The following is a 20,958-nucleotide window of genomic DNA, read 5'->3' as shown; positions in this document are numbered from 1 at the left end:
CCACTTGAATGAGGTGGATTATTTTTTAAATTATTTTTGAATTCAGTTTGCTAAATATTTTTGCTTTTTTTTTTTGCATTTTTTTATATCTATGTTCACCTATTCATCAGGGCTATTGGTCTGTAATTGTCTGTTATTCTTTTTTGTTGTCTCTTTGTGTGTGTGTGTGTGTGTGTGTGTGTGTGTGTGTGTGTGTGTGTCCTTATCTGGTTTTAGAGTCAGACTAATGCTAGCCTTGTAAACTAAACTTGGAAGCCTAAATTTCTCCTCTTTTTTGGAATCGTTTGAGAAGGATAGATATTAACTCTTCTTTAAATGTTTGGTAAAATTTATCTGTGAAGCCATCTGGTTCTGGACTTTTGTTGGGAATTTTTGGTTACTGATTCAATTTCATTAGTAGTAATTGGTCAATTCAGATTTTCTATTTCTTAGTGAATCTTGGGAGATTGTATTTGCAGTCTATCCATTTCTGCAAGGTTGTTTAATTTGTTGACAGATAATTTTTCATAGTAGAACCTTATATTTCTTTGTATTTCTGGGGTGTCTATTGTAATTTCTCTTTTATTTCTGCTTTTGAGTTCTCTCTTTTTTTCTTGGTGAGTCTAATGGTTTATCAATTTAATCTTTTAAAAAAAAGCACTTAGTTCTATTGATCTTTTTATAATTTTTTAGTCTCTAATTTATTTCTATTCTAATCTTTATTATTTCCTTCATTCTATTAACTTTGGGCTTTGTTTTTTACTAGTTTCTTTAAGTGTAAGGTTATATTGTTTGAGGTTTTTCTTGTTTCTTGAGGTAGGCCTGTATTGCTCTATACTTCCTTTTTAGCATGCCTTTTGTTGCATCCCAAAGATTTTGAACCATTGTGTTTCCATTTCCATTTGTTTCTAGATATTTTTTTATTTCTTCTGATTTCTCCATTGATCCATTGGTTGGTTACTAGCATGTTGGTTAACCTCCAGGTGTTTGTTTTTTCCCAATTTTTTTTTCTTGTTATTGATTTCTACCATTATAGAGTCATAGCATTATGGTCAGAAAAGATGCTGGATATGGTTTCAATCTTCTTAAATTTACTGAGACTTGATTTGTGGCTTAACATGTGATCTATCCTAAAAAAAAATTTCCATATGCACTTGAAAAGAATGTGTATACTGCTCTTTTTGGATAGAATGTTCTGTATACATCTGTGAAGTCCATCTGGTCTAATGTCTTGCAAAGCCACTGTTTCCTTGTTAATTTTCTGTCTGCATGATCTATCCATTGATGTAAGGGAGTGTTAAGTCCCTGCTAGTATTTTATTACTGTCAATCTCTTCCTGTAGGTCTGTTAATATTTGCTTTATATATTTAGGTACCTCTATATGCATAGATATTTACAGTTGTTATATAGTTGTCAGATTGACCTTGTTATCATTATAGAATGGCCTTCTTTGTCTCTTTTTACAGTCTTTGTCTTAAAGTCTATTTTTGTCTGATATAATTTGCTACCCAGCAATTTTTTTCTTCCACTTGCATGGTCTATTTTTTCCATCCCTTCATTTTTAGTGTGTATATGTCTTTTGGTCCGAAGTAAGTCTTTTGGAGGAAGCATATAGATGAATCTTGTTTTTCTATCTAATCAGTTACCCTGTATCCTTTGACTGGAGCATTTAGTCCATTTACATTTGAAGTAATTATTGATAGCTATGTGCTTATGGCCATTTTGTTAATTATTTTCTTAGCTGCTTTTGTAGTTTTTCTCTGTTCTTTTCTCCTCTTGCTCTCCACCCTTGTGATCTGATGACTTTTTTATTTTTTTTAATTTTTTTTTTCAACGTTTTTTATTTATTTTTGGGACAGAGAGAGACAGAGCATGAACGGGGGAGGGGCAGAGAGAGAGGGAGACACAGAATCGGAAACAGGCTCCAGGCTCCGAGCCATCAGCCCAGAGCCTGACGCGGGGCTCGAACTCACGGACCGTGAGATCGTGACCTGGCTGAAGTCGGACGCTTAACCGACTGCGCCACCCAGGCGCCCACTGATGACTTTTTTAAATGTTATGCTTGTATTCCTCTCTCTTAATTTTTATGTATCACAAGTTTTTGGTTGGTGGTCGACATGAAGTTGATACAGAACATCCTGGTTTATAGCAATCTATATTAAGTTAATGTGGCTTAAATTAGAACACATTCTAAATGCATTACATTTTTTACCCCCTCCTCCATGTTTTACATATATGATGTCCTATTTTACATCTTATTTGTGTATCCCATAACTAATTTTTGTAGCTCTCACTGATTTTACTACTTTTGTTTTTTAATCTTCTTGATAGCTTTAAAAATTACTGATTATTACTTTTACTGTACGTTTGCTTCCACCAATTAAGTTTTTTCCTTTCATAGTTTTTTTAATGTTTAATTTTGAGAGCCAGAGAGAGACAGGGTGTGAGTGGGGAAAGGGCAGACAGGGAGGCACAGAATCTGAAGCAGGCTCCAGGCTGTAAGCTGTCAGCACAGAGCCCGATGTGGGACTCGAACTCACAAACCATGAGATCATGACCTGAGCTGAAGTTGGATGCTTAACCGACTGAGCCACCCAGACTCCCACCTTTCATAATTTTTTTATACTTATGACTTTTTGTCTTCACTGAACAAAATTTCTTTAACATTTCTTGTCAGGGCAGTTTAATGAACTCCTTTAACTTTTGTTTGGGAAACTTTTTATCTGTCCTTCAATTCTGACTGACAACCTTGCTATGTAACATATTTTAGTTTGTAGGTTTTTTCCTTTCAGCACTTAGAATACATCATGCTGGGACACCAGGGTGGCTTGGGCATTTGAGTGTCCAACTTTTGATCGTGGTCCAGGTCAAAATCTCACGGTTCGTGGGCTTGAGCCCCACGTCAGGCTCTGCCTTGATAGTGTGGATCCTGCTTGGGCTTCTCTGTCTCCCTCTCTCTCTGCCTGTCTTTCTCTTTCTCTCTCAAAATAAATAAACTGGGGCGCCTGGGTGGCGCAGTCGGTTAAGCGTCCGACTTCAGCCAGGTCACGATCTCGCGGTCCGTGAGTTCGAGCCCCGCGTCAGGCTCTGGGCTGATGGCTCAGAGCCTGGAGCCTGTTTCAGATTCTGTGTCTCCATCTCTCTCTGCCCCTCCCCCATTCATGCTCTGTCTCTCTCTGTCCCAAAAATAAATAAAAAACATTGAAAAAAAAAAAATTTAAAAACAAAAAAAAAATAAATAAATAAATAAACTTTAAAAAAAGAATATATTGTGCCACTCACTTCTGGCCTGCAAAGTTCTTTTTTTTTTTTTTTTTTTTTCACATTAACACATAACTTTAAGACTGCGTACATTACAACAGTGCATTGGTGATACAGGTTGTAAAATGTTTTCCACTCCTTTGGGTTTTGCATATGATGATTTTTCACTAGTCACTACAGGTAGATTGATCAAGCTTTATTTCTACGGAGATTTTTTTAGCTTTTTTTTCTTTTAAACTTTTTTTTAAATGTTTTTATTTATTTTTGAGACAGAGAGAGACAGAGAATGAGCAGGGGAGGGGAAGAGAGAGGGAGACACAGAATCTGAAGCGGGCTCCAGGCTCTGAGCTGTCAGCACAGAGCCCGACATGGGGCTCAAACTCATGGCGTGTGAAATCATGACCTGAGCTGAAGTCAGACACTCAACCGAGCCATCCAGGTGCCCCACTTTTTTAATTAATCCAAGTTAGTTAATGTATAGTGTAATAATGATCTCAGGAATAGAATTTAGTGATTCATCACTTACATATAACACCCAGTGCTCATCCCAGCAAGTGCCCCCTTAATGCCCATCACCCATTTAGCTCTTCCCCATACCCAACATCCCTCCAGCAACTCTGAGTTTGTTCTCTGTATTGAAGAGTCTTTTATGGTTTGTCTCCCTCTCTGTTTTTATCTTATTTTTGCTTCCCTTCCCCTATGTTCATCTATTTTGTTTCTTATTATTTCACTCATATGTGGAATTTATCATATTTGTCTTTCTTTGACTGACTTCTTTTGCTTAACATAATACACTCTTGTTCCATCTCCATTGTTGCAAATGGCAAGATTTCATTCTTTTTGATCGCCAAGTAATCCGTTTAGTGTGTGTGTGTGTGTGTGTGTGTGTGTGTGTGTGTGTATAGACACACACCACATCTTTATTCATTGTCGATTGACATTTGGTCTCTTTCCATGCTTTGGCTATTGTCAATAGTGCTGCTATAAACACTGGGGTGCATGTGCCCCTTCAAATCCGCATTTTCGTATCCTTTGGATAATTCCTAGTTGTGCAATTACTGGGTTGTAGGGTAGTTCTATTTTTAATTTTTTGAGGAAACTCCGTACTGTTTTTCAGAGCAGTTGCACCAGTTTGCATTCCCACCAGCAGTGCAAAAGGGTTCCTCTTTCTCTGCCTCCTCACCAACATCTGTTGTTTCCTGAGTTGTTAATTTTAGCCATTCCGACAGGTGTGAGGTTGTATCTCCTTGTGGTTTTGACTTGTATTTCCCTAATGATGAGTGATATTGAGCATCTTTTCATGTGTGTCTTAACCATCTGGATGTCTTCTTTGTAAAAGTGTCTATTCATGTCTTTTGCCCATTTTTTCACTGGATTATTTGTTTTTTTGATGTTGAGTTTGCGAAGTTATTTATAGATTTTGGATACTAACCCTTTATCTGTCATTTGCAAACATCTTCTCCCATTCCATCAGTTGCCTTTTAGTTTTGTTGATTCCTTTGCTTTTTATCTTGAGGAGGTCCCAATAATTCATTTTTGCTTTTGTTTCCCCTGCCTCTGGAGACCTGTCAGGTAAGAAGTTGCTACAGCTGAAGTCCAAGAGGTTGTTGCCTGTTTTGTCCTCTAGGGTTTTGATTGCTTCCTGTCTTATGTTTAGGCCTTTTATTCATTTTGAGTTTATTTTTGTGTATGGTGTAAGAAAGTGGTCCAAGTTCATTCTTCTGCATGTTGCTGTCCAGTTTTCCCAACACCATTTCTGAAGAGACTGTCTTTATTCCACTGGATATTCTTTTCTGCTTTGTCAAAGATTAGTTGGCCATACATTTGTGGCTCCATTTATGGGTTCTCTATTCTATTTCATTGATCTATGTGTCTTTTTTTTTTTTTTTTTTTTTTGTGCCAATACCATACTGTCTTGATGATTACAGCTTTGTAATACAGCTTGGAGTCTGGAAATATGATGCCTCCAGCTTTGGTTTTCTTTTTCAATATTACTTTGCTATTCAGGGTCTTTTCTGTTTCCATACAAATTTTAGGATTGTTTGTTTGAGCTCTGTGAAGAATGCTGGTGTTATTTTGATAGGGATTGCGTTGAACATGTAGATTGCTTTGGGTAGTATCGACATTTTAACAATATTTGTTCTTCCAGTCCATGAGCATGGAATGTTTTTCCATTTTTTTGTGTGTGTCTTCTTCATTTCTTTCATAAGTTTTCTATAGTTTTCAGCATATAGATCTTTTACCTCTTTGGTAAGGTTTATTCCTAGGTATTTCATGGTTTTCAGTGTCAGTGGAAATGGGATCGATTCCTTGATTTCTCTTTCTGCTCTGCTGCCTCATTATTGGTGTAGAGAAATGCAAACAATTTCTGTACGTTGATTTTATATTCTGCGACTTTGTTGAATTCATGGATCAGTTCTAGCAGTTCTTTAGTGGATTTTGGTGGAGTCTTCTGGGTTTTCCATGTGCATTCAACTATATATGAATCATAATAGATTAATACTCCCTTTTTATCATTACACTTATCTAAAAAATTGCCAGGAGACCACAAGGCAGGATTTGCTTTAAGACCAACACACAGAGTTAGTTGGTGACTAATGGTGCTGGGACTTGCAGGGCCAGGCCATAGTAGCATTTAGCTAAAATGTCAAAACCATGAAGAAGAAAGTCCAGGTTTGAGGCAGTAGGTCTGTAGCACCTGCTGTGAAACCTCCTCGATGTGACTGCATAGCTCCATCCTTGAACATTTGCAGGGTGATCACCACTGAGGGAGAACTTAGCTGTAGGTGGGCATTCTTGGAGCCCAATATGTAAGCACAGTGACTGGATGGGGGCAATAGGAGTTGGGGAGTGGGCGGTCAGCAGGATACCTGCTGACATGGCCATAGTGGTTCCAGCCACCATGCCTATAGTAACACTGCTGCCCCTAAGTGGAGAGATGGGAACAGGGTATACTGTCACTAACATGTCATTGGGCTGTACCACCATGATGTGGTGGATGATGTGAAGGGGTCCTGCATACAGTGGCTGTGTGTGGTACATGGCCTTGCTGTACACAGGGACTCTGCTGGGGATAAGCGCTTCCACATGGGGTACACAGTGGTCTGGTAGGGGTTGGGGGAGCAGGAATATGGTGGCACTGTCATGCTGGTGGGCGAACAGGATGCTTTGTAAGGGGTGTTAGGAATGTAACCTGTTTGGAAGGTAGGATTCACTCCAGGGCACATGTTGAGAGTAGGCAGGAGCTGTGGCTCCATAGCCCATGGGGAAATCAGCTGGATAATAATTGCTTTAACATTTGCATAGGGAACCCCAAAAGAACCAGGACTATAAACGGGATTCATGATTTCAAGAACAGACCATATTGGAGGCAGCTTGGGCTTCAATGACCAATGCACACCAGCCCAGGGCAGGCTCAGGGAGGGGCCAGCACACTGGAGGCCCTCTCCAATGGTGGGCTGAGCCAGGAGGCCCCCATCTCTGCCACCGCCTCTCTGGCTAGTGCTTGCAGTCACTCTGGTCTGCCTAGTCTGCCTCTCCTCCTGGCCTGCAAAGTTTCTACTGAAAAATCATCTGACGGCCTTACAGTGTTACCCTTGTATGTAACAGTTTGCTTTTCTCTTGCTGCTTTTAAGTTTCTCTTTATCTTTAATTTTTGCCATTTTAATATTATGAGTATTGGTGTGGACATCCTTGCATTTGTCTTATTTGGGGCTCTCTGTATATGCTGAAGCTGGATGTTTGTTTCCTTCTCAAGTTAAGGAGGTGGTCAGATTGTACTGTTTCATATAAGTTTTTTACCCTTTTACCTCTCTTCTTCTTTAGGAATCCTTATAATGTGGGTGCTTCATGTCATCACAGAGATACCTTAATCTAGCCTAATCTTGTTTTTATATTATTTTTCTTTTTGAAGTTCAGGTTGGTTTTCTTTCCACTGTTTCATAGTGCTGATCCATCTTCCTGCATTCTTTAATATGCTATTGATTCCCTCCAGCTTGTTTTAATTTCAGTTCTTGTGTTCATCAACTATGGCTGGTTCATTTTTATATTTTTGACCTTCTGCTGAAGGTCCTGCTGAAGTCCTCACTAATTTCACTCACTCTTCTCTTATTTCAGTGGATATCTTTAAGTCCATTACTTTGAACTCTTTATCAAGTATGTTGCTTGCCTCCATTTTGTTTAGCTCTTCTACTGGGAATTTGTTGTGTTCCTTCGTTTGGATATTATTCCTCTGTCTCCTCCTTTTGTCTGAATCCTGTTTGTTACTATACATTGTGTAGGACAGCTATGTCCCCTGGCCTCGTAAGTAATGGGCTTATATAAAAGGTCTCTTGTGGTGACTAGAAGCATAATCCCCCCTGGTCACCAGAGCTAAACATTCAAAAAATATCCCCTGTGTGGGTTGCATGAGCCCTCTTGTTGTGGATGAGCCGCAACTACTCTGGGAGCACTGATGGACAGAGCTTGCCCCGGAGCAGCTAAATAAGAAACCCAGATATAGCTACAGCAGGCATGCTGGTGGATGTGGCTTGCTGCCCCCATGTCCCCAGGGTGGGAGTTGACCTAACTGTGTGCCTAACTTGCTGTTGACAGCAAGGACTGCCTGCCAAGTATGGCAGGGCAGTAGTCACTCCGAGGGAACACCAGAGAAGCTACTTGCTGGTGTGGTAGAGAGGGAGCCACATGGGAGGACCACCTGCCAGTGTGAGTGGGTTCAGTCCACAGGGAAATACCTAGGTGGGCCAACCAGTGCTAGCAATGTAGATAGATCGTGTCAGTACTAGTTCCAGTAAGCAGCTATCTGGCTAGGCAAACAAGAAGGAAAGAAAATGGTACATCCATTCCCAGAGACATCCTTGAAAATTCCTGCCTCTCTAGCACATATACTAAATTAGTTAGTGAATCACCTTCACATACACTGCAGCTGTTTTTCAAACTGGTGATTCATGCTAGGTCTCAGGACAAGTGATATAGAGTGCTGGCCCTTTAACAGCAGAGACTTGGTTTAAGCCTGTAGCTCCCCCAGAGTTATGCACTACTGATTTTTCAAGGGCCGACGCTATAGGGAATTGCCACCACAGTCTACTTCCTCAAGGTCAGGCAGGTCCAGTTTGAGTATTAATCCTATTCCTTCTCAGGGAATGTCTGTGATATCCTTCTCATGTGAGGTTGCTGTTGGACTGCAGAATTTTATTCTATACTGCATTTCATAGCAACTACATTCTAAATGAAAACTTTTTATGCCATTAGTTGTATAAGATCTCTGATTCTGAAGTAATTTTCAGAGTAAGCTGCATTACATGATGGTCTTGCGTAAGTTTGTCCTTGGGTGGAGGTGATGTCAAGATCCTCCTACTCTACCATCATTTTCTCTATCAATATTTCTAGGATTTTTATGGTTCCAAGACTTAACATTAAAGTCTTTAATCCATTTTTAGTTTAATTTTGTTTATGGTATACAAAGGGAGCCCAGTTCCATTCTTTTGCATGTGGCTGTCCAGTTTAGCCAACACCATGTGTTGAAGATACTGTCTTTCCTCCATTGTGTATTCGTGCCTCCTGTGCCATAGATTAATTGGTCATATCATTGTGGGTGTATCTGGGCTTTCTGTTCTATTGAACATTGGTCTATTTTTGTGCCAACACCATACTGTTTTGATCAGCGTAGATGTGTAGTATAGTTTGAGTTCTGGGACTGGGATTCCTTCTTTGTCAGCATCGCTGTGGCTATTCAGAGTCCCCCCACCACCATACACATTTCAGGGTTTTTCTCTTTGTGTGAAAAATGCCATGGATAGGGGTTGCATGGAATCTGTGTATGACTTAGGGTAGTGTGGACATTTTAAAAACACTAACTCTTCCAATCCACTAGCAAGGAGTATCTTTCCATTGGCTTATTGTCTTCACTTTCATTCATGTGTTGTGGTTTTCTGTAATCAGGTCTTTCACCTCCTGAAACAGATTCATTCTGAAATGTTTTATTCTTTCTGATGCACTTGTAAGTGGGATTCTTTTCTTTATTTCTCACTCTGTTGGTTAATGGTCGGTGTGTAGAAATGAAACAGAATTTTTGTATATGGAATTTGCATCCTGCAACTTTACTGAATTTGTTTCCTAGTTCTGTGTTTTGGCAGAATCTTTAGGGTACTCTGTGTGTAGTGTAATGCCTCCTGCAAATAGTGACTGTTTACTTCTCCCTTTCTGATTTGGAGGAGTTTTCCTCCTTTTCCCTGCTTAAATGCTGTGGCCAGGACTTCCACCATTATGTTGACTAAACATGACAAGAGTGTGGGCATCCTGGTCATGTTCCTTCTCTTACAGGAAAAACACTCCATTTGCACTTTCTGAGTATGATGTCATCTCTGGCATTGCCATGTACAGCCTATAGTATGTTCCCTCTCAACCCATTTGGTTGAGAGATTTGGCCATCACCAGATATGAAGGTTACTTTCAAATGCTTTTTCTGAATCTCCTGAGAGGGGCCTCTGATTTTTGTCCTTCATTTTATTTGTGTATCACACGTGCAAATTTATGGATGTTGAACCATCAGTGTCTCACAGGAAGAAATCCCCATGGATCATGGTGTATGACTACTGTAATGTATTGTTGAATTTGCTTTGCCAGTATTTTGTTGACAATTTGTTACAGCTCTGTTCATCAAGGATATTGGCCTCTATTTTTCTTTCTGTGGGTGCCCTGGTTTTGCTATCAGGGTGATGTTGGCTTCATTAAGTGAGTTTGGAAGTGTCCTCACCTCTTCTCTGTGTGGGGAAGAATGTGAGAAGGATTGGTATTTGTTTTCTTTGAATGCTTGGTAGGATCGACTGGTGAAGCTGTGTGGTCCTGGATTCTTATTGGGAGGCTTCTGATTACTGACACAAGCTGGTACTGGTACTTGGTCCAATCAAATTTTCTATTTCTTGAGGGTTTGGTCTTAGGAGGTTGTAGGTTTCCAGGAATTTATCCATTTCCATGGTGTCCCCTGTTTTCTGAAAATAATTGCTCATTGGAGTCTCTTGTGATCCTTTGCATTTCTGTGGTATCAATTGGAACGTCTCCCCTTTCATTTGTGATTTTATTTGAGGCTCCCCCCTTTTTTTTTTCTTGGTGGGTGTGGCTAAAGACTGTCAATTTTGTTTTCAAAGAACCAGTTCTTAGTTTCATTGATTTTTTTTTTTTTTTCCCCTAATGCCTTGTTAGACTCCATTTTATTTATTTCCATGGGGATCTTTGTTATTCTGTTCCTTTGCCTGACATTGGGATTCATTTTTGATCTTCTCTCTCAAGTTCTCTGAGGTGTAAACTTTGGTTGTTTGAGATTTTCCTGATTTCTTGAGGTAGGCATGTATTGCTATGAACTTCCCTCCTAGAACTGCTTTATCTGCATCCCATTAGTTTTGGTATGATGCCAATCTGTTCTCACTTGTCTCAGGGTTTGTTTTGCTTTGTTTAGTTTTTCCTCCTAATTTCTTCCTTGACTCACAGGTCGCTCAGGAACATGGGGTTTAATCTCTACATAGTTGTGAATTTCCCAGTTTCCTTCTCATACTTGAGTGTCCTGAGATCACGCTTCATAGCATTTCAGTCTTATTAAATGTATCGAGGCTTGTGTTGTGGGCCAACATAGGATCTATCTTGGAGAATGTTCTTTGTGCTCATGAGCAAATGTATATGCTGTGCTGCTTTGGGATGGGTATTGTATATATACCCACAAAGTCCATCTGGCCTAATGTGTCACTGAAGGCTAATAGGTTTCCCTATTGACTTTCTGACGGATGACCTATTCCTTGATGTAAGTGAGGTACTAGAGCCCCATGCTGTCACTTTTTTCTCCCTTTAAGCCTTTTAATATTGGTTTGACATATTTAGGTGCCCCTTTGGGTGCACAAATATTTATAAATGTTGTCATGTCTTCCCGTTGGAATGACCCCTTACTATTATATAATGTGCTTTGTTGTCTCTTGTAACAACCTTCCCATTTAAGTCTGTTTTGTCTGATAGAAGCATAGCTCCTTCAGGTTTCTCTTGGTTTCCATTTGCATGGAACATATTTCTGTATCCATTCATGTTTGATCTGTGTGTGTCCTTACATCTTAGATGAATCTGTTTTAGGCCACAGACAGATGGGTCTGGTTTTGCCAATCATTCAGCCATTCTGTCTTTTAGTTGGAGCATTTAATCCATTTACATTTAATGTAATTATCAAAAGGCATGTGCTTACTGCCATTTTGTTACTATGTTCTGGCTGTTTTCATAATGTCTCTCTATTCCTTTCTTTCTCCCTTGCTCTGTTCCTTTGTGGTTTGATGACTTTCTTTAGTACTGTACTGATACAGTGGATCCTTAACAACAGGTTTGAACTGCGTGGGTCCACTTAGACTTGGATTTTTCTCCTGATGATTTTTTTAAATTGAAGTACAATTAACAGTGTTATATTAGTTTCAGGTTTATAATATGATGGAACAGTCCTACACATTTTTCTGTGCTCAAGATTAGTGTACTCTTAATCCTTTTCATCATTTCACCTGTCCCCCTCCCACCTTCATCTGGCAATGATTAATATTTCTCTGTATTTAAGACTGTGTTTTTTGTGCTTGTCTCTTTTTTCTTTGTGTGTTCCTCTGTTTTGGGTCTTAAGTGCCACATTTGAGTGAAATCATATGGTATTTGTCTTTCTCTACTGACTTATTTCGCTTAGACTTACACCCTCTAGGTTCATCCATGTTGCTGCAAATGGCAAGATTTCATTCCTTTTTATGGCTGTGTACTATTCTATTAGGCAGACACCACATTTTCTGTATCCATTCACCTGTGGTTGGACATGTGGGTTGCTGCTATTCCTGGGCTATTGTAAATGATGCTGCAAGAAACATATGGGTGCATGTACCTCTTGGTGTTAGTGTTTTTCATCTCCTTTGGGTCAATACCCAGGAGTCAAATTACTGGAGCCTATGGTAATTCTATTTTAAGTTTCTGAGGAAGCTCCATAGCGTTTTCCACAGCGGTTCCACTACATGGCCTTGCCACCCACAATGCATGAGGGTTCCTTTTTCTTCCTATCCTACCCCACACGTGTTATTCCCTGTGCTTTTTAAGCTTAGTGATTCTGACAGTGTAAAGTGATAGGTCATTGTGGTTTTAACTGGCAGTTCCCTGATGATTAGTGGTGTTGGGCATCTTTTCATGTGTCAGCCCTTTGTATGTCTTCTTTGGAAAAATATCTATTCAGGTCCTCTGCCCATTTTTGTTTTCAGTTGAAGTATTTAGGTGTTTGGTGTTGAGCTGTATGCTTTCTTTATATATTTTGAATTTTAACCTCCCTGCTCTTCAGGATCAAGTGACAAGTGGTGTATTCTAGCCTTGGCCATAAAAATCAGGACATCAGTTTTGTGCATTCGCTCCCTCAGGATATACTGACTGTCGATAGTGGCAGAAGCAGATTGTGAAGATGGCACTTCCTAAGACAAAGGAAAAAAAGAAAAGCTGACTCTTACTATTTCCCTTGTTCCCAGAGAGTATCCCAATGTGTCCCTGCCCCTACTGATTATACATTAAGATTATCCAATGAATCTTGGGGTGCCTGAGTGGCTTAGTCATCTAAATGCCTGACTTTGGCTCAGGTCATGATCTCACGGTTCTTGAGTTCGAGTCCCACATGGGGCTCTCTGCTGATAGTAGAGAGCCTGCTTGAGATTCTCCGTCTCCTTCTCTCTCTGCCCCTCCCCCACATTCTCTCTCAAAAATAAATAAAATAAAACATTTTTTAAAATTAGCCAATGAATCTCTTCCCCATAATAATGCCTGGGGATCCTTCCAATGGCTGCTTTTGTGCTGATCTTTGGGATGAGTAATTAATGTGTTAGCCCTTTGAGAGACTTCTGCTGTCTCCTTTGGGTCTCACCAGCATGTATGCTGTTGGTTTGTTTTTAACATTTATTTAGTTTTGAGAGACAGAGACAGAGCACAAGTGGGGGAGGGGCAGAGAGTGAAGGAGGCACAGAATCTGAAGCAGGTTCCAGGCTCTGAGCTGTCAGCACAGAGCCCGATGGGGGCTGGGACTCACAAACCATGAGATCCCGACCTGAGCCAACGTTGGGTGCTTCACCAACTGAGCCACCCAACTAGCCACTGGTTTTTAAAGCTAGATATTTTGAGGGGTCATCTTGTGCAGGAGATACAAATTTGGGTGCCTGATGTGGGGTACAAATCCTTCACTCTTCGGGGAGATGTTTCTCATTTGTGATTTCCCTCTCAATTGCAGATTGCTGCACCAGGGATGGTCTTTATGGTGAGACCATGTCTCAGCCTCTTCTACCCACCCTGATGTGGTCCCCTTTCTCGTTTGCCAATGTGAATGAGCTGCTCAGCTAGCTTTCAGATCTTTTTCAGAGCAAATTTTTCCACGTGTACTTGTAGATTCAATGTGTCTATGGGAGGAGTTGGGTTTAGGATCTTCCTCCATCGCCATCTGGAACCACCCTCTTCTCTCTCTCTCTCTCTCTCTCTCTCTTGCTCTCTCTCTTTTTGAAGTTATTTATTTTGAGAGAGAGAGAGAGCAAGAGAGCACAAGTAGGGGAGGGGCAGAGAGAGAGAAGGGGAGAGAATCCAAGCCTGCTCTGCACCACCAACATAGAGCCTGATGCGGGGCTCCATCTCGCAACCATGAGATCATAACCTGAGCCGAAATCGAGAGTCATACTCTTAACTGACTGAGCTACCCAGGTGCCCCTCTCTTTTCTAATTAATAACATTCATTACCATTTCTTTCATTTTTTTTAAGCCTCCAGGAAAACGCTATATTATGCTGATGGCCTAGCACCTTACTTTAAATCAAATTGTTTTAATGTTTCACCATTCAGGATACTATTTATTATCATTTCTGGTAACTACTCCATAATTTTATTATTTTGGTTTTCTAGTATAATGACTTATGTTTTTATGGCTTCAAATGTTAAGCCACACTAGCAGGTTCAAAGTTTGGTGTAAAATGTTCCCCCTCAAAGTATATCCCTTCCTCCCCATTTGGAAAAATCCAACTAGTCAGCAATGGGAGTAATATAAGGAAAATCTGTAGGTGGACTATTAAGCTCCCATAGTCATTCATGTATGAATAAATGTATTTCTCAAAATATATTTGAATGCTAAATTATGTACCATCCTCTGCGGTGTGGGTATGTGTGTGTTAACCTTCTTAACAATCTTTTGAGGCTGGTACGCCTGATTCTATTTTACTGATGAAGAAACAGACCTGAGGACATTAATAATTTGGCCAAAGTCCCACAATTAAGATAGAATCAGATTTGAACTCAGGATCACAGCCTGAGCTGTCACCAACTATGTCATAAGGTTTCCCATTAATCCATGAGAAAGAACAAGAAATAACAGAAGCTTCAAGATGGCAGACATATGTCACGTACTATTTATTCAGTTTCAAAATTCTACTGAAATGATAGCAAACATTTGTAAAATATAAATCCAAACAATATAGAGAGCAAAAGGGAACATCCAAGTATTTCAGCAATTCTGGCAAATTTCTAGAAGACAGAAAGCAGGGTGGGCAATGGAATAAAGGAAGTCACAAACCAGACAAAACAGGAATCCTTTTAGGCCAGCCAAGTCCCAGAGAGGACTCCAAACTGAGACGTTAGGTACAGAGGAGGCCCGGGTTGCTGGTAGTATTAGGTTATACATAAAGGACTGTCTGCGAACAGTTGATTCAGTCAACTCTTCCCTTTGTCCTCCCCTACTCAGCAATCATAGGCAATGGCATGAGGAATAGCAGTGTCAGCACAACGGTAACAGAGGTGCTTTAAAAAAAAAAAAATTGGACTATACTACATGTGTGGAAATGGGACAGGCTCCAAACATGGGAGTCGGCCCCTAGATTATGCCCTCTTTGTCACTTAGCAGCAAGGAAAACTCCCCGGACTCCTTGTCTCAGCCTACAAGACAGTATCCAGTCATATTAAAGGGAAGAGAAAACAACATATTCTAGTCAAAGGCATCTTTTAAACTTGAGCAAAGATACAAAGGTAAAGAACAGTGCGGTGGCTCAGGAAAACAGTTCTTTCTTGCCAGAGGATAAAGGTCAGTCCTTGGTGTGACAGATGCTAAGGCTAGCGGGACAAACAGTAAGTAACCACATCTGGAGATTGTACTTGCCCTATGGGCAGAAGGGAACCACTGAGGGATGTACTGCAAGGATATGAAATGGTCAAGACCGCTGTTTTGGCAATTGTGTAGAGAAAGGAGTTGGGAATGCATGCTCTCCGGGTATTTTAATACGGTAGTTCCCAAAGTGTGGTCTGGAGAGGCAGAATCCGGGCCAGGCAACTTATGAGAAACGCAAATTATTGGGCCCCACACCAGCCTACTGGACCTGAACCTCTGAAGGTAGGGCCCAGCGATCTGTCTTAACAAGCCCTCCAGGTGATTGTGACGCATACTCACTTGAAACCACTCTTCTAAGGAAGACCTCTTACCTTGAAGCATTTCATCTTTCCTACGAACCTTTTCTGCCTCGCCCAGGTAGAGTGGATCATATTCTCCATTGTCATCCTCTCAGTCCCCTATCCCTCCTTATATAGTAGAATTTTGTGGTGCTTCTGTAGGTCTGTTCTGTCGTGGCAATGAGCCCACTTCTTCGTATCAGGTACTGTCTCTCACCCGCCTTTGCAGGCCAGCAGGACCTAGCAAACCACTTAATAAATTAGCTTGCTGAATGCATGAACACAAAAAATACCTATTAAGAGGCATTTGCAGTAGTCCAATCGAGCTAAGGAGAAAGTGAGGTCTTGAGCCAAGAGGAGTTGGGATGGACCTGAGAAGTGTTCAGGAAATGAAATGGGCAGGATGCTAATAAGAGCTAACAATTACATAGCACTTACTTTGTACCAAGCGGTCTTATGGGCTTTACAAGTATTTCTACTCATCCTCACGATAACCCAATGAGGTAGCTACTATTTTTATCCCCATGCTATAAATGAGGAAACTGAGGCTAAGAAATTTACCCAAGTCGAGCAGCTAATATTCAGCTGACATTCAAACCCAGGCAATGTTTGGCAGCAGAATCCTTGGGCTTGACATTATTCTGCCTCCAAACTTGTGCTAAGATTTTGAGTGGTTGGGTAAACGGAGGGCCTTCCCCAAAGACGTAAAGACAGGAAAAACTCGGGGAAGATGCTGAGGTCAGCCTTAGATATGCTGTGTTTCACATACCTTGGCAGGGGGTCTAGCCAGTGGTTTGATGTAATAGTCTGAAATACAGGGGCATGAACTGGGCTCAGTATACGGATTTTAAAACCAACATGTAAACAATGAGAATGGATGCAGTGACCTAGGAAGTATTTGTTACGGGTATCCCCACTTTTCAAAAGTTAATGTTACGCCGCTGTGCTTTTATGAGAGGCCTACATGAGTACGTGTGTTCACTAACAAAAAGAAACCCCAAGAGGGTTTCTGCTTTTATGAAAGAAAGCAAAAACAGCATTCAGCGGTTGTTTTGCAGCAGTTAATAGAGGCAGTGCATGCTCCGAGAGTGGCGCCACCAACTCCTTCCCTGGAACCACTCAGCAGCTCAGCAACAACCTGCCATAGCTTTGAACTCTGTCTGTGGGCAGATGCGCTTTGTCTCCATTCATTTTTTCATTCATTCATTCATCCATTCTGTTGGAAAGACGCGTTCAAAGGTGTCAGAAAAGGTGGCAGGTTATTTTTTGGCTTTGGGAACACTCAGAAATGTTTCCATGTAAGTCAACGATAGTTGCATCTTCACTTTATGCCATTTCGTCTTATGAAAGCTTTGATAGAAGGCTCAACTTTTGGTAGCAGGGGAAACCTGTGTATATAAGACATGTGGACCGAAAGCCCTAGTGAACAATATTTGAGGGAATCTTGAGATGCAGGGGCCTCATAAGGAAACCCCGGGAGACAGCAGAGTCTTAGAAGCCAAGGTAGCAGGTAGTCTCATGAAGGAAGTGATGAACAGTATTAGTATCCATACATTCAACTAAGAAAAAGAACGAAGTCCATCTTTTGGCCAAAAGAACAAAGGCCATTTGTCTTTTGGCATCTAAGACGACACTAATAAAGGGATGAAAGCCAGATTAGACTATGTTCGGTGGAAAGGCGGCAAAAAAATTGGGAAAGCAAACCTCATTCTCTATAGATAACAGATTATCTTGTGGATATGCAATTAAACAAAATGAAGTTTTTAAGATGAGACTTCAGTGTACTTTTGCAGCCAGCAGCTGGAATCAGTGGAAGTGGTGTTGAGAATAAAGGGAAGAAATGAACCAACTTAACCAAAACCTGGGAAAGGCTGGAGAGCGCAGGGCTCTGGGAGCTAATGGTTGGTCTTGAGCTAATAGGTAACAACTCAATCTCTGAGATGAGGGTATGAGTGAAGATGGGAATGGATGTGAGAATTTTAGATGGAAGGATGACCTTAATTTTACTGATAAAATTAGACTAATGGTAATCCAGTAGGTATGGAGAAGAAAGCTAAGTATAAAACTTAAAGCAAGATTTAGGGAGTGAGTGAGCATCCTTAAATGCAAATAATTTTATGAGTGAGCCATTTAGAAAATCAAACCAGGAGATCAATACTGGGTGGAAAACAGGTTAGGAAGGACTGAGAACAAAAGTGTGGGAAATACAGACTGCAGGACTCTATGAGGTCAAGATCAGTTTAGAGCCAGTGAGCACAGAATTTGATGGACAGGAAGTTGTAGTTGAAGTAGGATATCTGGGGTTAAGTTCAAATAGCTCTAAATGAAAATAAGCCGTATCCCTCAGAATGGTTGGTTGAAATAGTAAAGATGAAAAGTTGATAAAAGGAGAGATCATAGGGTTGGTTATCTACATACGTATGTTAGAAAATAACCAACATTGCTGGTACTTTTGTTTGAATACACTTGAAATGGGGAGGGATGAAGGGGACTTGACGTAGGTGATCCATTTCCCATGGCCCTGGGTGCCAGTGTTGAAAGCGTAAAATTTATTCTGGAAAGGGTGAGGGTAATCATAGAGGATAAAGAGAAAAGATGGAGAGGAGTCAGACACCGGCACTGAGTGAAGTAGTTTCAGAGAAAGCATGTTGATTGAAGAGAACTTGTTATAGGTAGGAACATCTAATTTTGAGTTGTGGTGGAGCATGCAAAGTGACAACTCTTCTACATCCCTTGCCTCTACTTAAAAAACAAAAATCACAACTCAGCTTACTATCACAATTGCCTTGTGAGTGAACGTTCAGCTGTTACATATGGCCATGACTTCTTGCCCATCAAAATGTGATAAGTGATATGTCATGGTTGGGCACAAGCAATAGGAGACAGATGTGATTCACTTTCCCTCTGTCACAGCAATGGACAGATAGCCTGGTCATACTGCATCCTAGTGAGATGGGAAGGCGACCCCCCATGCTACCTACAGTAGACGTGTAGAATAATAAACAGGTTGTCCTGAACTCCCTATTTGGGGGACTGTTCATATTGCAGTATTATTGTATATACTTCTGTCCATTTTATTTCAAACATCCTGACTTCCATTCCAAACTATATTCATTATTCGTTCAGTGTTAACATTCCTTCTCACCTGTTTATACCAGCAATGTCCTAATTCATCAACAAATGTCTGACCTTCCTTTTAACCCATTCTCTAAACTAGCTAATTTTTCAAAAAAAACAAAAACAAAAACAAATCTGATCACATGACTGCCTAGTTTGTAAGTCTTTCTATGGTGTGTCTTCATCCCTGAAATTAAATCCAAACTGTTTACAAGGCCCCCATATAATCTGCCCTTTTTAGCCTCTCATTATTATATTGCCAAGTACAGCCATACTCAGCTTCTGAATATGCCATGACCCCTTGTCTCTCTACACTTTTGCCAGTTCTGTTCCCATTGGAGTACACAGCTTCCTTGGCTTAGGCTTGTTCTGAACCCCAGACCAGGAACCACTGTGGTACAAACCATGCACAACCTTGTATTTCCTCTATTACAAAACTATTTAATAGTAATTATGCAGTGTGTTTTCCCTGTAGGTACTGTCTCCACTACCAAGCACATAGTACTAAAAAGTAGGAGGTACCAAGGAAAGGTGGGTGGGGGAGGGGAGGTCATTAGCTTTGCCTCTGATACATTTACAGGAAGGGAAGCATGGTAGTATATTTTATATAAATCTTGACATGTAGAACTCTGTGAGTAGGGGCTATTCCAGAACACTTATCAGTCAGGGCTCTTATCTGGAGAGCAACACATGGTCCTCTGATAATCCTTGACTGCATCTTAGAAGACAACTGATGCTGAAACAAATTTCTGAATCTTTTAAATGGCAATTTTGAAGACTGATCTGTCAAGGTTATTCTGGACCTACGCTGTGAACAAATAACCTCATTAATATTTCAGTATCATGTAAAAGGAGAGAAACTCTTATTTTTGCTTATGCCAATTCTCCCAAGTGGTACTTGAAAGATGACTCACACAGCAGTCTTGTTTCAAAGAATAGGCAACCTTGAGGTCGTTTTTCTGCCACTTGCCTACCACCATCTGTCTTTAAAATCCCATGTGTGGGTATCAAGATTCATACGGAAGCATTTTGTTGTCTCCAAACATCAACTAATGCCAGAAAAATAGCAAAAATCTGCTATAGTCAGCTTTTCAAAGTTCAAATAGATATTGCCTTGGACTTACAAAAAACAGCACTATTCGGCAGGTCTTCACATATTCTAGCTAAATAGGAAATTACCTGTACTGGGAAAGAAATCATTAGTTCAATAAGGTGGATTAATCAACTACTCTCTTGAAGAGAAAATGAACAAATCTTATTCTTTTTGTAAGAATTAAGGAAAACGTACCAGTTGCTCATGGCTCCTGTTCCTAAACTTTTGTATACAGCAGCGCATTGATCCCAAAGCGTTCAAACTGCTTCACGTCGCCTGTATAGTAGCAGCCCCTTTATGTTCGTATTTCTATTAGGTGTGCAGAAAGCATTTTACAGCCAGAGAAAAAGTGTGTGTTAAGGGATTTAAGACCACCCATTTCAATCAGAGGCGCGAACAGTATACAGAGTAGAAACCTATTTTCACTAAATCATGAGACTTGAACTTAACGATTAGGAAGAAAATAGGTTCATCTGAAGTAGTACTTAGGAAGATGAACTGACACAAGGTCTGAAAGCTTCTACACGTACAGTTCTCGGTTGGGTTTAGCTGCTAGAAAGAAATCTCTGCAACAATGTTTCTTAATCGGGGCAATTTTGCATACATGGGGGAGGGACATTTGGCAATATCTGGGGACAATTTTGGTAGTTCTGGGGCTGGTGATGGTACTACTGGTATCTAAGTGGGTAGAGGCAAGGGGATATCTTACTGCACAGGGCAGCCCTCATGATACAGAATTATCTAGTCCAGAATGTCCATTGTGCCAGGGATAAGAAACCCCGGTCTAAAAAAGAACAGGTCTTTCTCCATTGAAATCTAAACCTTGGAGGAAAGCACGGATTTTAGATCTAGAATAAAGAGCCAGGAGTTTATTTCCAGCCCTTTTAGGAAAGCCTAACTAAACGGAGTTCATAGATGGTAATGATTCCAAACAGAATCACACATTTGTGTGTCTTCTAAAAATACTACACTAGGATTATAGTAAGCTACCATCACACACATTTAGCTGCCCTTACCTAAGAAAGTAGTTGGGCTTCTATTAAAAGTGAAATGTCTGTG

At 40.5% G+C, this 20,958-nt stretch overlaps 1 pseudogene; it reads right to left on the bottom strand.

The window, feature by feature from the left end:
• Positions 1-5,998: 5,998 nt before the first annotated feature.
• Positions 5,999-6,584, bottom strand: LOC122223668 (annotated as a pseudogene).
• Positions 6,585-20,958: the final 14,374 nt, after the last annotated feature.

This window comes from Panthera leo, chromosome B4 (genome assembly GCF_018350215.1).
Source record: "Panthera leo isolate Ple1 chromosome B4, P.leo_Ple1_pat1.1, whole genome shotgun sequence".
NCBI lineage: Eukaryota > Metazoa > Chordata > Mammalia > Carnivora > Felidae > Panthera > Panthera leo.
The sequence above is the reverse complement of the archived record's forward strand: the minus strand, read 5'-3'. Positions and strand labels throughout refer to the sequence as shown.